The sequence below is a fragment of the Simochromis diagramma genome, unplaced genomic scaffold (assembly GCF_900408965.1).
Source record: "Simochromis diagramma unplaced genomic scaffold, fSimDia1.1 OVJJ01000618.1, whole genome shotgun sequence".
NCBI classification, from domain to species: Eukaryota; Metazoa; Chordata; class Actinopteri; order Cichliformes; family Cichlidae; genus Simochromis; species Simochromis diagramma.
In genome coordinates this window covers 977,596-991,050 of record NW_024387423.1, presented here as the reverse complement: position 1 = coordinate 991,050, position 13,455 = coordinate 977,596, and the positions used below count along the sequence as shown (strand labels likewise).

Genomic DNA, 13,455 nt, shown 5'->3' with positions numbered 1-13,455 from the left:
ACAGAACAGGCATTTGTGAGCATTATCTTCAGTGCTGATTTGTAAAGATGCTCCTATCAAACTTAAACTGATGTGAAAATAACTAGTTGGTGTTCATGCTGAAACCGGTTGTCATGGAAATAATAGATCAGCCAAGAAGATAAATATATCATGTAGACCGACTGAAAGTATTACACTCGGATTTTAAGGGGCCATTTGTGTTCACGTTTTGAATTTTGCACACTGACCACACAAATCTATTCCTTTGAATTCCCTGTAGGTGGAGGTTATAGGTTTAATTTAGACACGTGGCACACTTTCTCTCTTTTTCATTCTTGGCATATAACTGGAAGCTAACGTGTCTCCTGGCTAGCCGTGCTAACGATGATTAGGGATCCTGCTCTGTGCAGCATGGAAATCCTGTGTGTGTGAATTATTAATATAGGTCATAGTCACAGCATCCGGCTTGGCCCAGCCCAGCGCCGTCCCAGCACTATCGCAGTACATGGCCCCTGCTTTCCCTACAGCCCACCCCATCTGTCTGCCAGATTAACCTGGCTGATCACCTACACCAAGGTCTGCACCGGGCAAGGATTCATAAAGGGTACCTGGCAAGAATTCTCCCCATCATCACGAGACTCGTTTCTTTTGTCTTTTAAACGAGATCCTTCAAAGCTACACCTTCTAATGTCTTAAACTGGTGGGAAGACTCGGTGCTTTTGTAGCTGTAATAACGATTCTTTCCATAAACCCGTAGTCCCCGACCAGTTTGAGCACCTCAGGCTGCTCATTTACAGCTATTATATTTTCACAAGATAAGAATCCTAATGGGAAGAGTTTATGGTTCTTCATAAGAAACTTGCTTCCCATGATGAATTGCATCTGTATGTGTGTGTGAGCTGGTGGGTGGGACTGTATCCCCCCCCATTAATATGTGAGCATTGGACTGTTGCTAGAGAAAATGTCTGCTAGTGTGGTTGAATGTCTGTGCTGGAGTAAAGAGTGTGTCTATATGCGTGTTAGTCCTTAGGCAGGCATGCCCTCTCAGCAGTTTTCTTTGTCATACATAGAGTCATACTGCATCTCCATTCGGCGATAGATTATTTTCTCCCAGTTTTTATCTGGAGTATACTGCAGATTCTAAAAAGAAACAAGACTGTACTTGGAAACCTCAAAGCTGTCCAAAGACTTGGGCGATGCAGAACGTCATAGCAATCTCCATCTGACTTTTGCCCCCCACCCAGGGAAAGCCACTACCATAAGCAGTGCTGAAAGGTTACACAAAGATATAAAAGTGTGTCTTGTGAGTGGGAGTTGCTAAGTTGTTGGTATCTTTGGTTACACTCAGTCTTTGTGTCGCCCAAAAGAGTTTTACCTCGACGAGTCAGGAGCTTCTTTTCATTTTCCAATATTCGCCTTGAGCTGAACTCCCCAAGTGGTGCTTCAGCACAGAGAAAGAAGAGAGAGAGAAAAGAGGGTGGTGTGGGTGGGAGGAAAGAAAGGAGAACGCAAGACAGAAGTGAAAAGAGGGAAGAAGAAGAAAAAGAGATGGGGTGGGGGGGGGGGGGCTGCCGAGTCTGTATTGCTCTGCTGTGTTCTGTATTGACTCTAGAAAGTGAATTTTATTTCATAAAGCACACGAGAGGAGCACTTTATTCCATTTGGTATGCCTGACCTCAGCTGAATCAATCCATTCTCTCATCAGTAGAGCCACACATGGAAAACACACACAAGGAGGCAGTTAGATTCAAACTGTTTTGATTTAGAAAGAATGCTGTCTTAATATTAAAATGGTAAATGGTCTGCACTTGTATATTCAACTGTGCACTTTACAATGTGTTTCTTATTAAACTGTCCACAAAAACACACTCTGGTGGTGGAGCTGCCAGGCAGGATGCCATTGGGAGCACTTTAGCTCACGGAGGGGCAAATAGTTTACAACCTACCTCACCAACGTACGCACGTAAGCTGCCGAGTCCAGTATAGAACCCGTGGATTGAATCAAGTTAAAGTTAGTTATATTTTTAAACATTTGCAAATGTTTGAACTCTGTACCCCCCCCCAATCACCGTGTAACAACGTAAGTGTCTAAGTTTTACTAATGTGTGATTCATCACACAATGCACAATGATCTGTTGTACTCCATACCATTACATCTACCAGAGATCGCAGTGATTCTGTACACTTCTTACCTGTATTTGGGTCCATATTTGCTTGTCAAATATGGATAGAGATTTCCAGTTTGTCAGTAAGCTATTGTTCCTTATCACCGCAGACAGAAATGTATAATCACTAACTGCATGAGTCTGGCTGACATCTATTGAACCATGAGGTCTCCACAATGGTTCAAGAGGTTCAGTTAAATTGAATGATCGTCTGCTTTCACTGACAGTGAGTTTGTGGCCATGTTGTTGGTCCTGTTAAACTACAAAGACAAACTTTCCAGTCATGATCACAGGTCCCGCTGTCACAAACGGGATGCATCACGATTGAGACTGATAGTATGACTCTTGTCCGTATGGTGTCCTGCAGGGAATCTTTATTTTAACAACAAAGATGACCGTGTGAGCTAAAAATGTGAATGTGTTCTACACCGTATATTTGTTAGCTTATACGGACGTTAAAACCCATATCCAAAATGGAATCGGCTGTCTTCCTCCAACCCAAAATATGTCCAGTTTTGAAAGTGTCCATCTCTGAGACTTTTCGTAAATCATTTTTATTTATATAATGCCAAATCACAACAACAAGACCCCACAGTAATGCAGAGAAACCCCAATAATCATACCACCCTCTATAATTCAATTCAATTCAGTTTTATTTATATAGCGCCAAATCACAACAACAGTCGCCTCAAGACGCTTTATATTGTACAGTAGATCCTACAATAATGGATACAGAGAAAAACCGAACAATCATATGACCCCCTATGAGCAAGCACTTTGGCGACTGTGGGAAGGAAAAACTCAGTTTCAACAGGAAGAAACCTCAGACGGAACGAGGCTCGGGTACGGGTGGCCATGTGCCGTGACTGGTTGGGGGTGAGAGGAGGAAGACAGGTCACAGACATGCTGTGAAAGAGAGCCAGAGATTAATAGATGATTAAAAACAGAGTGGTGTATAAACACATGACTGAAGAAGAAACGCTCGGTGTGTGATGAAGTGAGCCTTTAACTTCTTGCCGTTCCTTCTCCGATGTGAGTAAAGTGAAGCTGCGAGCCACTGAGGTATGGCTGCACTATAACGCTGCAGCATCTTGGCTTGGTCTTTTGCCCAGAGGACTGCTGTTTTATTTCCTTTTAGCAAGACACGAGCTGCTCTCCACACATAACCATCTTCCCCTCTGTTTGAATCGCTTCGTTCTCCCCACCTTCCCCATCTCACCCCTACCCCTGTAGCCTTGGGTCTATTTATACCCAAATTCCCCCCACAACAAGACTAAAACATCGTGCCCATCTCCAAACCACCACCACCATTAGCTAGAGAATGGGTCTACGCTGCACTCTCCCTACAATGCGCTACGCCAGCCTCCCTGCCTCTACTTCTTCTGCAGCATCTTTTCTTTTTTTGTAGTTTCCTCTGTTGTCGGCAGCTGTTGCTCAGCACCGCACCGAAGTTCACCCTGCGGTCATGGGCAAGTGTTCCAGTGAGGGTGGAAAAAAAACTTTTTTTTGATACGACTTTTTTTTTCCACCCGAAACTTTCATTAATCTTGCATTTCTTTTTCCACCTCATATCCCCCTCCCACCCCCTTCACTTCCCTCTGTCTCTCACTTCTCGTTATTCCTGTCTCACTTTCACCGACTTTATCTTTCTTTCTGGTCTCTAACTCTCTCTTCCTTCCTCTTTTCCGTCTATCGCTCCTGCCTAATCCTGCCTGCTAGGCATTGCTTCATGGTTGTTAAGCATCTCAATCCAAGGGGGGGGTGAAGAAAAGAAATAGGAGCAAAGGAGGGAGGAGGCGCTAGTCATCTGGTGAAGCCTATTGAGCAACTTAAGCGTGGTTGTTTTGCTCTGTTGGCTTGGCACAATGAGACCGCATGTGGAAGACATGTTTACACCCCTTCATCTGTGAGTCGGAGGGAGTGGGAAAGGAGGAAAAAGTGGGAGGGAAGGTAGGACACATAGAGGAGGTGGGATACGAGAGAGGGAGGCAGAAATGATGACAAAAGTGTATATATAGATAGAGAGAGAGAGAATAGACTGGGAAGAGGTGGGATACAGAGAGGAGGCTGAAAGAGACAGAAGAGGAGGAGAGCGATAAGTGATGAAAAGAAAAGCATAGACGGATTAAAAGAGGACAGGAACACATGGGTAAATACAGGCTTGAGGAGTGTAAGAGGAGGGTGACGGAAAGAAGAGAAGAGACAGACATAATGAGAGAGAGAGGAGAAACAAAAATAGAGAGTGAGAGAGACAGTCCATCTCAGCAGAGAGACAGCCAGTATGACAGTGAGTCATAGCAGAATAAAATGCCACGCAAGCATATGCTGGTGTTGAGAAGCCATCTTTTTCCAAAATGGAAACCAGTTATGATTTGCAGGCGGACGTGTGGGGGGGACGGTGCAGATTAAACTGAGTTATTACAAACAGACGGGGTGTAATTACACATGAGAGGAGAAGGCTGTTTGTCTTTTGAAGATGGTCCTTGTTTTAATTCACATTCTAGCAGGTCTACTCAGGTTTTGTTTCTTTCTTTTTAAAGTATGTGGTTCTCTTGGTGAGGTGTGAAATAGGTTCTCACAATGATTACTTATCAGTGTTTGAAATCATTTTTTTTCTGTTTAGTTTTCCACCTGGTTTCAAGTAGGAAGATTTCTTAATTCATTTCAGTTGAAATTTTGATTGTAGATAAGTAAAGAGTGTGAGAAAAAGTTCAAGAAATCCCAGTGATTGTGGACTAAAGTATGTGATAACATACGTTAACAGCAAAAAAGCGGCATTGTCTTCTGTTGTTTGTTTTTTTTCCTCCAACCAAAAATTCACGTATTGAATGGACACAGAGGAAAAACAAATCCTGATATTTGCACATTTTTGCATCTTGTGTTCCTCAAAGTTACTTTAGCAGTTTCAGGTATTACTTTGACCAAGTAGAACATGTAGGGACCTTCATACTGTAGTGGTTAACACTTTTGCTTGGCAAGTAAGTTTGCTGGTTTGATTCCAGTCTGTCACATTAAACATGCAGTGTGGTGATGTTTTGTGACATGGTTGGCAGCTCATCTGCTGTCAGAAACAAGCCGTTTCAACTTTAAGGCAACTTTCTCTTGATCCGCTGCCTCCTGCAACCAAGAGAAATGATGTTCCCTGTGCTCACAGAGCTTTTTTTTTTTTTTTCCATGAGATGACCCTGATACGGATAGCCCCACATTATGACATCATACTGATCAAAGAATAGAAAAAAGGAGCATTTGGAGCTGGCTGAATTCTAACATTTTGGTCCAGAGGTTTTGTTCTTTTGCAGACCTCATAAAGCTTAGAGGAGGGTAACACTGTTACACTGTCATTGTAACAGCGTCAATATGATAGGCAATAAGGAAAAGCACATGGGTGAAAATATTCCTTTGATGCAGCCATATTTATTTTTTGTCTTTATGGCAAGAACTTCTAGAACATTTGACATGTCGAAAGAGAAAATTGGGACCCTAAGGGAATAGTTTACCTAGTTAACCATGGAGAACTAAACTAGCCTGCACAGAACTGTGACTTTACCAGCTTTCTTTGGTATAAAATGGAGATATGTTCAGAGTCAAATCCTAGAAGCCAATCCTAGAAGTCACGTTCTGCAGTCTGGTGGGGAAGTCTGAAAACAGAAGTGTAGAGTGTTACGGCAGCATGTTGTTTTTGGAACGGCATCTGCATTGATACCTAATGGGTGTGATGATGAGTTGTCCATATAGATCTGACCATGTAGTGTTGAAAGGTTCCTTTTGAGGTACAACCATGTGCATTACACACAATCATTCTGCACGTACCATTTGGACCCCGTGTGTTTGTGTAGCCCCAGCAGACAATGCAACTGCAGTCTAGATGTTCCCCATGTCTCCCAGGGCTTCCTGAGTTCCACCCACAGCATCCCCTGCCGTCTCCTTTTGGCTGATCACAGCAGCCACAGAGTTTGGAGCCTCTGTCTGGGAGGTGTCTGCTACCCATACTCAAAAGTTAGACATTATATCTACCTCCCCTGTGTGGTAGCAGGAGGAGATGTCTGTTTTTTCATATGAACACGTGCCAGGACGCACGCACAGACAGACTGATGAAAGCCCACTCGTTTCTTCCTCCTCCACCCCTCTCCCATCTCGTTCTGTTTTTTTCCACCACTCCGCTGTTTTGTTGTTCAGTCTCAGAGACGCCATGCTTTGTTGTTTGTCTCCCTTTAACATCTGCCCATCTTTACCGTATTCTCCCCGCACCTCTGTCACTTCCTCCGGTCTTGTCTGTCCTCTCTGCTCCCTCCGCTCCCTTCTCCTCTCTGTGTCCAATCTCTGTCTTATTTTGTCTTTATCCTTCTCCAATTCTCTCCCTGCCTCTGTTCCACTCTCCCAGCTATTTACTAGTACTTTCTTGTTCTTCTTCTTTTTTCTCTCCCTTGTTCAGTTCACCCAGACCTGAGAATGATTTTTACCTTTTCTCGCCTTTAGCTTCAGCCAACCTGTGATGTTGACCTGCAGAGAAACGAACACTGCAGAATAATTTTCATAACCCCCCTGCTAAGTTGACAAAGATCTATGTGTCTGGATGGCTGGCTGAGCTGCCTTTGGCTAATAAGAGTCAGCAGGTGAGAGTGTGTGTGTGTGTGTGTGTGTGTGTCTCAACTCTCCATTTTTGTTGAAACTAGCATTTTTATTTTTTGAGCTTTGAGTTGTTTTCAGTTTAGTGCTTCAACAGTTTATATTCTTCTTGTCGACAAATCCAGTGAAAACATTCCAGCTCACAGTATTCCTGGTGATACTTGTAGACTTCCCTGCGTTTTTTTTTATTGTTGTTGTTTGTTTGTTTTTTTTTCTGGTTCTCACCCCCAAGCTTATTAGTTCCTCCCTACTATATAACTTCATTGGGTTAATACATATTTAGTGAATTGGTGAGTATTCCTGACATCCAGAAGCTTCACGTGGAGCTGGATTTGAGATGAGATGATATCAGTTCTTGTGGAATTGTGAAGCATGCCATTTATGTATAGCTTTAAAAGTAAATTCTTTCTAATTGGACCAAATATTATGCAGTTTGTATTTGGACCAAATTATTGGTCCTTACACAGTTATTTGATGATTGCAGCCCCAAATTAAAAACTCTTTCATTCTTTGTAAATTCTGACATATAGTGTTGAGTCATCTGCATACGTAGAAATCTTGGCCTTATTTAAGGCAAGTAACAGTAATGGACGAAGGCAGCTTCCTTTGTACTCCACACTTTTCAGCTCACATTTAAAAAGGATTTAAAAAGTCTATCTGTATGTTTGTGTACTAATTCATGGCTTTAAAGGAAGGTGTCGACTCCCAGTGTAGCTCCTCGATGTATTTGAATCTGCTTTTTTTGTTTGTTTGTTCTCTGTGCCACAGAGGATATGTCACTCTTCAATGATCCCCCACAGTACGTAGAGTTTAGTAGTTTAGTAGTTTGCAGCTTTTCATGGTTTATTGGTCCAGCCTGTTATTGTTTCAATAGGATCTGTGAAAGAATGGTACATCATATCAGTACCACAGCTGTCTGTTTGCCAGTTTGTCCTTGGGTCATATGTGTAATTGTCTGTCCTGTTGTCCAATTTTTTTTTCTCTAATATTAGTGTCACAACAGCCCACTAGTGTGTTTCCTCTGACTGTGTGACCACAATGGCGTGTATGTTTTATGGCGATGAGGCTAACAGCGGCCATCATTGCCAGTGACTGTCAAAACTCCGCTTCGAGGTTGAAGGACATTACCACAGCCTTCTTGTATGCTCTAGGTTGTTACGGCCTGTTGGTTAACCCTGCTTGGTGAACCACTATGAGCCTCACTGTAACCATATCCTTCACTGTTATCACAGTGCTTCGATCACTTGTGCCTTTGGCTAGGTGAGGGTGCTTGCAGGGCTTTGTTTCCACCCTGTTGTTGCATGCTCAGCCAAATTGCTTTCACTGTCTGTCTTTTGGTCATTTGTTAACAACATGCCTGCAACAAGCATGCTCAAAAAGAATAGAATGGCCTTCCCACTTCTTCATTTTAAAGAAGGCTGTCTTTCTTTTAAAGCAATTGCTGTAATTACAATAATGATCTCTCAGTGCGAGACAAGCAAAGAGCTGAACTCAAGTGTTTATACCAGAGTCTTCATGGAGGACCACCCAACCATGTGACTGTGTGAACAGATTTTGGTTCCCCACAGGTCTAGTAACACACACATACAATTCACGTGAGCATTTCTGTTCTATTTAGAATGTATTTTCATTTGCTCGCCCCACATCTACTCACGCTGATCCCAGCTGACCTCGGTCAATACACACAGACTCACAGTTGCACACACTCACTTAAATCCTGACATTAACCCTGCAGTCTGGTTCAATCACTCTGAGAGTCAAGGCAAGTCTGGCTTTATGACACAGGGGTGGGGGTTGAAGGTGTCTAGACGCTATCCTGTCTGTCTGGTTATGATAATGTACACACATGCAGACATGCACCTGAGAGAATGCAGGCCAGCTCGGACTGCAGGCGAGCTTGTGCAAAGTGACATTTCAGCAAACGGATGAATTCTTTAACACGGGCCTCTTCTCTGCTTTACTGCCATTCATGAATATTACAGCGTTGGAATATTGATAATATTAGACTATGTTGTAATATTCATGATATGTTATCCCAGAGCCCCTCTTCCCCCCCCTATCTTTGTTCATGTTATATTCATGCAGATAGAGATGATATGGCTACGCTGGTCCTTTTCTGGAACTAAAGTAGAGATTTATTGCTGCCTCAGCATCAGGTCTCATTGTTAGGGCCTGCATCAGCAATAATCAGACTTGGGCCGTCTTCAAGGAACATTTAGCTGTGACACAAAATAAGAAAGTTATGTGGGTGCACACAGGATGGAAATGAGTTGATGGTAGGAGGCAAAAGGAGAGTGTGTGTGTGTGTGTGTGTGTGTGTGTGTGTGTGTGTGTGTGTGTGTGTGTGTGTGTGTGTGTGTGTGTGTGTGTGTGTGTGTGTGTGTGTCCGAGCTGTAAGCATTTTCAAATGACTTTGAAAGTTTTTGAAAAGTTACATTGAAAATGCATTTATCATTATGTCTTTGTGTTTGTCTTTGAATGTTATGATGGCTAATAAGCAAAGCAATTTAAGGAAGGATGTTAACGTATATGCATACGTTAACGCAAAGAGTTCCCCTTCACTTCATGTCACCATGATTTCTGCAGAGATTCAGCTATAAAGATAAAGTTTGACTTACATGGAACTGAGAAAGATGTTTCTCATATTTCTGTTATTTTTGTATTTGGCCATCATTTGTGGAGGTAAGAGTAGTGTCTTACTTTTCACCTTTAAATAAAGTAGATTTTAGATCAGTCCTGTTTCATAACTCGTACTGTTTCTTTTCTAAGCCAACATGACGGTTCTTCGAGTGTATACTGTAACTGTGGACAGGTTGGACGCTTCCTGCTTTGTAATCCTATTTAGTCTGAGCGCTGCAGCATAGACGAGTTGTCTGAATTCCCCCGCGCTGTATGATCAAGAGAAGAAGGGTAGGTCAGATAAAGAGGAAAAAAGATAGAGGGAGATGGAGGAAAGATGAAGTGGAGAAAAGAGACAGAGCTGTAATTGTTTGTTCTCTTGTTGCCCTCAGTCCACATAGCAAGTCTGACACCCCTGCCTCTCTTTTTGTATCTCCCTCCTTCTCCAACACACACTTCCTTCTCTCCTTTCCCTTTCCTCACTGTCTCAATCTCTTTTTCTGACTCCTAGATACCCGTCTAATGGGCTAAAGTATCCACAAGCACGCACACACACACACACACACACACACACACACACACACACACACACACACACACACAAACAGGCCCCCCTCTCCTCGGGGTTAAGCAGCACTAAACTAGTTCATTTATTTCCATGGAGAGACTGATTGTAGTGGGGGGCTGTAACTAGGCTGATATCTGCTTCATGCTTTATCACACACACACACACACACTCCTACTGTGGTGGACTCTTGCTGCCAGGCGGATGCCAGCCGTCTAGACGTTACCGTGCACATCTCCCAGGGGAGGCAAAGGGGTGCGCGAGCACTTGCTTCCTCTCCCTCCTTGTCTCATTCTATCCGTCTCTGTGGCACTGTGTGTGTGTGTGTGTGTGTGTGTGTGTGTGTGTGTGTGTGTGTGTGTGTGTGTGTGTGTGTGTGTGTGTGTGTGTGTGTGTGTGTGTGTGTGTGTGTGTGTGTGTGTGTGTGTGTGCGCGTGCCAGCCAGCCAGGTCGCTGCCATGGCGCCCCAGAAGCTCCGGGCCTTGTTGATCACGGCACCGTGCCCAAGGGTTACCATAGCAACGGCAGTGGCAGAAGACGGGTTTGTGTGTGTCGAAGGAGAACTGTTTGTGTGTGTGTGTGGGCCCAATGTGGTGGGCAGCAGGCTGTGAACTCAGCAGGCCTCTAACTGGGCAGCAGGAGAAAGACTAGAATAGAGAGCGTCCTTTCATTTTTTTCTCTCTGTCTGTCTGTCTGTCTTACTTTTATCTCCTCCTGTTTTCCACTTTCACATGTGTGTTACAGCGCACATTCCGCGTTTACGGATATACACACTTGTCAGCCCAGACATGAGAACCCACAGCTTGCCTACACTGGGATTTGGGACCAGCACAATGACACAGCACTTCTGCAGGCAGTCATTTAGAATGCTGCGCAGCGTTTCACAGTCAAGTGCAGTTTTGATTGCCAGGTGCAACTGTGAGACCGTTCATTTTATTTTTCTTTTCACGACTGAAATCTGGGGTTCAGCAGGAAACAGGAAATGACTGCAGAGGAAATGAGCCAGCTGCAGGGTCTTGATGAGCTTAGCGTGTGTTAAGAACTTGCAGACTTCCTCCACATTTTGCTCAAGTTTGATTTCCTCACAAACCTAGTTTATCGACAGAGGTCCTGATGTCATTTCCCTCTGTTGTCTTCTGTCCCGTCGGCTCCCCAGGCTGCGTTTTCTTGTGCGTTCCATAAAGCGCTTGGCTGCAAGGGTAGGACATATGGCAGCTGAAGCTCTCTGCTATATGAGAAAGAAAAGCAGTTTTCTCTGCTGCTGGGAGTTGCTCTACTACTCTAAATTAGCAAGCAGCTAGAGAGCCACTCCTGCACACTCGGGCTCTGACGTCAGCATACATCCACCTTCAAACCTTAATACATTCTCATGGTTTTGGACAAAAGACTACTCCTTTGTGCAAACGAAACCAGCCAGGCCCACTTTTCTCACGGAAGCATCTAAGGTCATCTGAGCTCAAATGTTATTTTTATTGAGCAATAACAATGTTAGAGGCCCCATCTGAGCGTGTGCAGTCTCTGTAGATTGCCATTAGCCTGATTTTCATTTCAAGGCTCAACAGGGTAAGCCCGCAAACCCTCATTAGTCGTGCAAGTGATTTTTTTCGCCTCAGCGTTAACTTTTGCTGCCAGCAGGAGTGAATCAGCAGTATATACACGCTGTTGTTGGGCCACATTATATAGACATAGACGTGTGCATTGAAACGATCTAATCCCGTGTACTGTACAGAGACAGACGCACGAAACAGGCTCTGTTCACATCAGCAGCAATGTTTTTACTGTGGTTTAAAACAAACAAACACAGGGATTTGTGACATGGGCAGCCATTTCTTTGGGGGAATAAAGCGAATTGATCTTGTTAGGGTTTACATAATTCGTCGCTATTCTCAAACAGCGTGTCTTAAAGCAGTGTTGGCCACTGATAGTGGCGCAGTCGTCTGCTGTGCATCTGACAGCTTCTTTCACCAACAGGTCAGCTGAACTGTCTGACCTCCTGCTGCCTTCCCCATCCACTATGCATACACACACAGGTTACAGCGCTGTCACTGGGTTAGTGTGTGTGTGTGCACTCTCTCTCTCTCCAAGCTGTTTACCCTCTCTTTTAGTGTTTGGCTTTTTGCCTGTAGCACAGAATCTGCCAAGTACTGAAATCCTCTATGTTTGGGTTCATGTCAAGTCCAACTACATCATTCCTTCTCTCCTTCCTCATGTCCCATCATCCCATTACTGTTCACTGTTAAAATAAAGTTGTTGTTTCTTTTAAGAAAAAAAATCATTTGTTCTTCAACGTAAACGATAAAGCTTTGACCTCTCATAGACGTAATTGTTATTGTAAGCCCTACTTGATTTGTATCTTCTTCTGAGTCACTTCCTGACTCATGAAATTGGCTACAGTTAAAAAAAAAAAAAAAAAAAAAAAAGCCTGAAGAAGACTGTTTTAAGCTTTATGTAGTTAACATTTATAGCATTTGACAGAGAGGCCTTTTCAGTAGAATATAGATTAGTTTTGCTATATTTGCTGCCATAAGCATGTTTTTAAAAAACTCTACTTGCCTTCTGGTAGTGAGAATTCTTGCTTTAAAATTGGCTTTGAATTACTTTTTTTTAACACCCTCAAAGTATACTTGTATGTACAGTATGTTTTTTTTTTTTTTTTTTTTTTTTTTTTAATGTTTCCCTTTTGTCGACAAAGCTGTGCTGTGTAAAAACAGCCAGTGCCCGAACAGATGTGTTAAGCTCGGTGCTGTGCAGCATGGTCACTTTGACATGATTTGAATAAACTCGATGGCCTCTCTCGTCACCGCAGCAGGAAAAAAAAACGACAGGACGGCTGGCTTGTAATGCAAGTGATTCATTCTGCTGAAGGAATAAGGGTTTTTGCAGACGCCGGGCTGATATTGTTTTGACAAGTGGATTACTGTAGTAATAACATCAGGCTGGTGCTGTTAATGCAGACTGCCAGCACACACTGTTCTCTGGCCTGTGAGCGAGCCTGTGCTGTACGCTCTGTTCTGGAGCCTCTGAACTCGGGTGGATACTGGGTTCAGAGAGGACACCCCCCAGTCTTTTCTCCTCCCCGCACTTCCTTCCTCTCTTCTCAACTCCTCCTCTGGCTTCCTTCCTCCCTGGCGTTTAGAGAAGAGGCCATTAACTACAGCCGCTGTACTTTTTTTATTTTGCTTGAACTGTAAAAACATGAACTTGAGCTGTGAAAACATCCCCGCCTGTGCACTTCAGAAGAAGTACACCAGCTTTGAGTCAGGCGTCGGCTTTGTGCCGCTTTTACAACAGCAGAAGGCAGAGTATGTGATATTTATCCAGCTGGCTTACAGGAGGGCCTGGTCGACTTGGTTTCCCAGAATGCTTCTCTCTGATTGAAAGCCTCCTCCGTCCCCTCCCTGTGGCTGCTGTGGTGAATGCACAGGCCCAGGCTGGTAACTGGATGAAGCTCCAAAGTAAAGCAGGCAGCTCGACAACTTAACTTTCTGACACCGTGCTTTA

The 13,455-nt window shown here is 43.7% G+C and overlaps 1 protein-coding gene across 4 annotated transcripts in view; it reads left to right on the top strand.

Moving 5' to 3' along the window:
* The window catches only part of LOC120722304 (low-density lipoprotein receptor class A domain-containing protein 4-like), a 246,493-nt gene that overhangs the window by 217,734 nt on the left and 15,304 nt on the right, over window positions 1–13,455 (top strand). Inside the window, exon 1 of one of the 4 annotated variants that reach the window (XM_040013255.1) lies at window positions 5,716–5,720. The exons of the other annotated variants lie outside the window; for them this stretch is intronic. The gene's annotated coding sequence lies outside the window, so the exon portion shown is untranslated. Of the gene's footprint in view, window positions 1–5,715; window positions 5,721–13,455 lie in introns of those variants that run through there. 4 annotated transcript variants of the gene reach the window in all.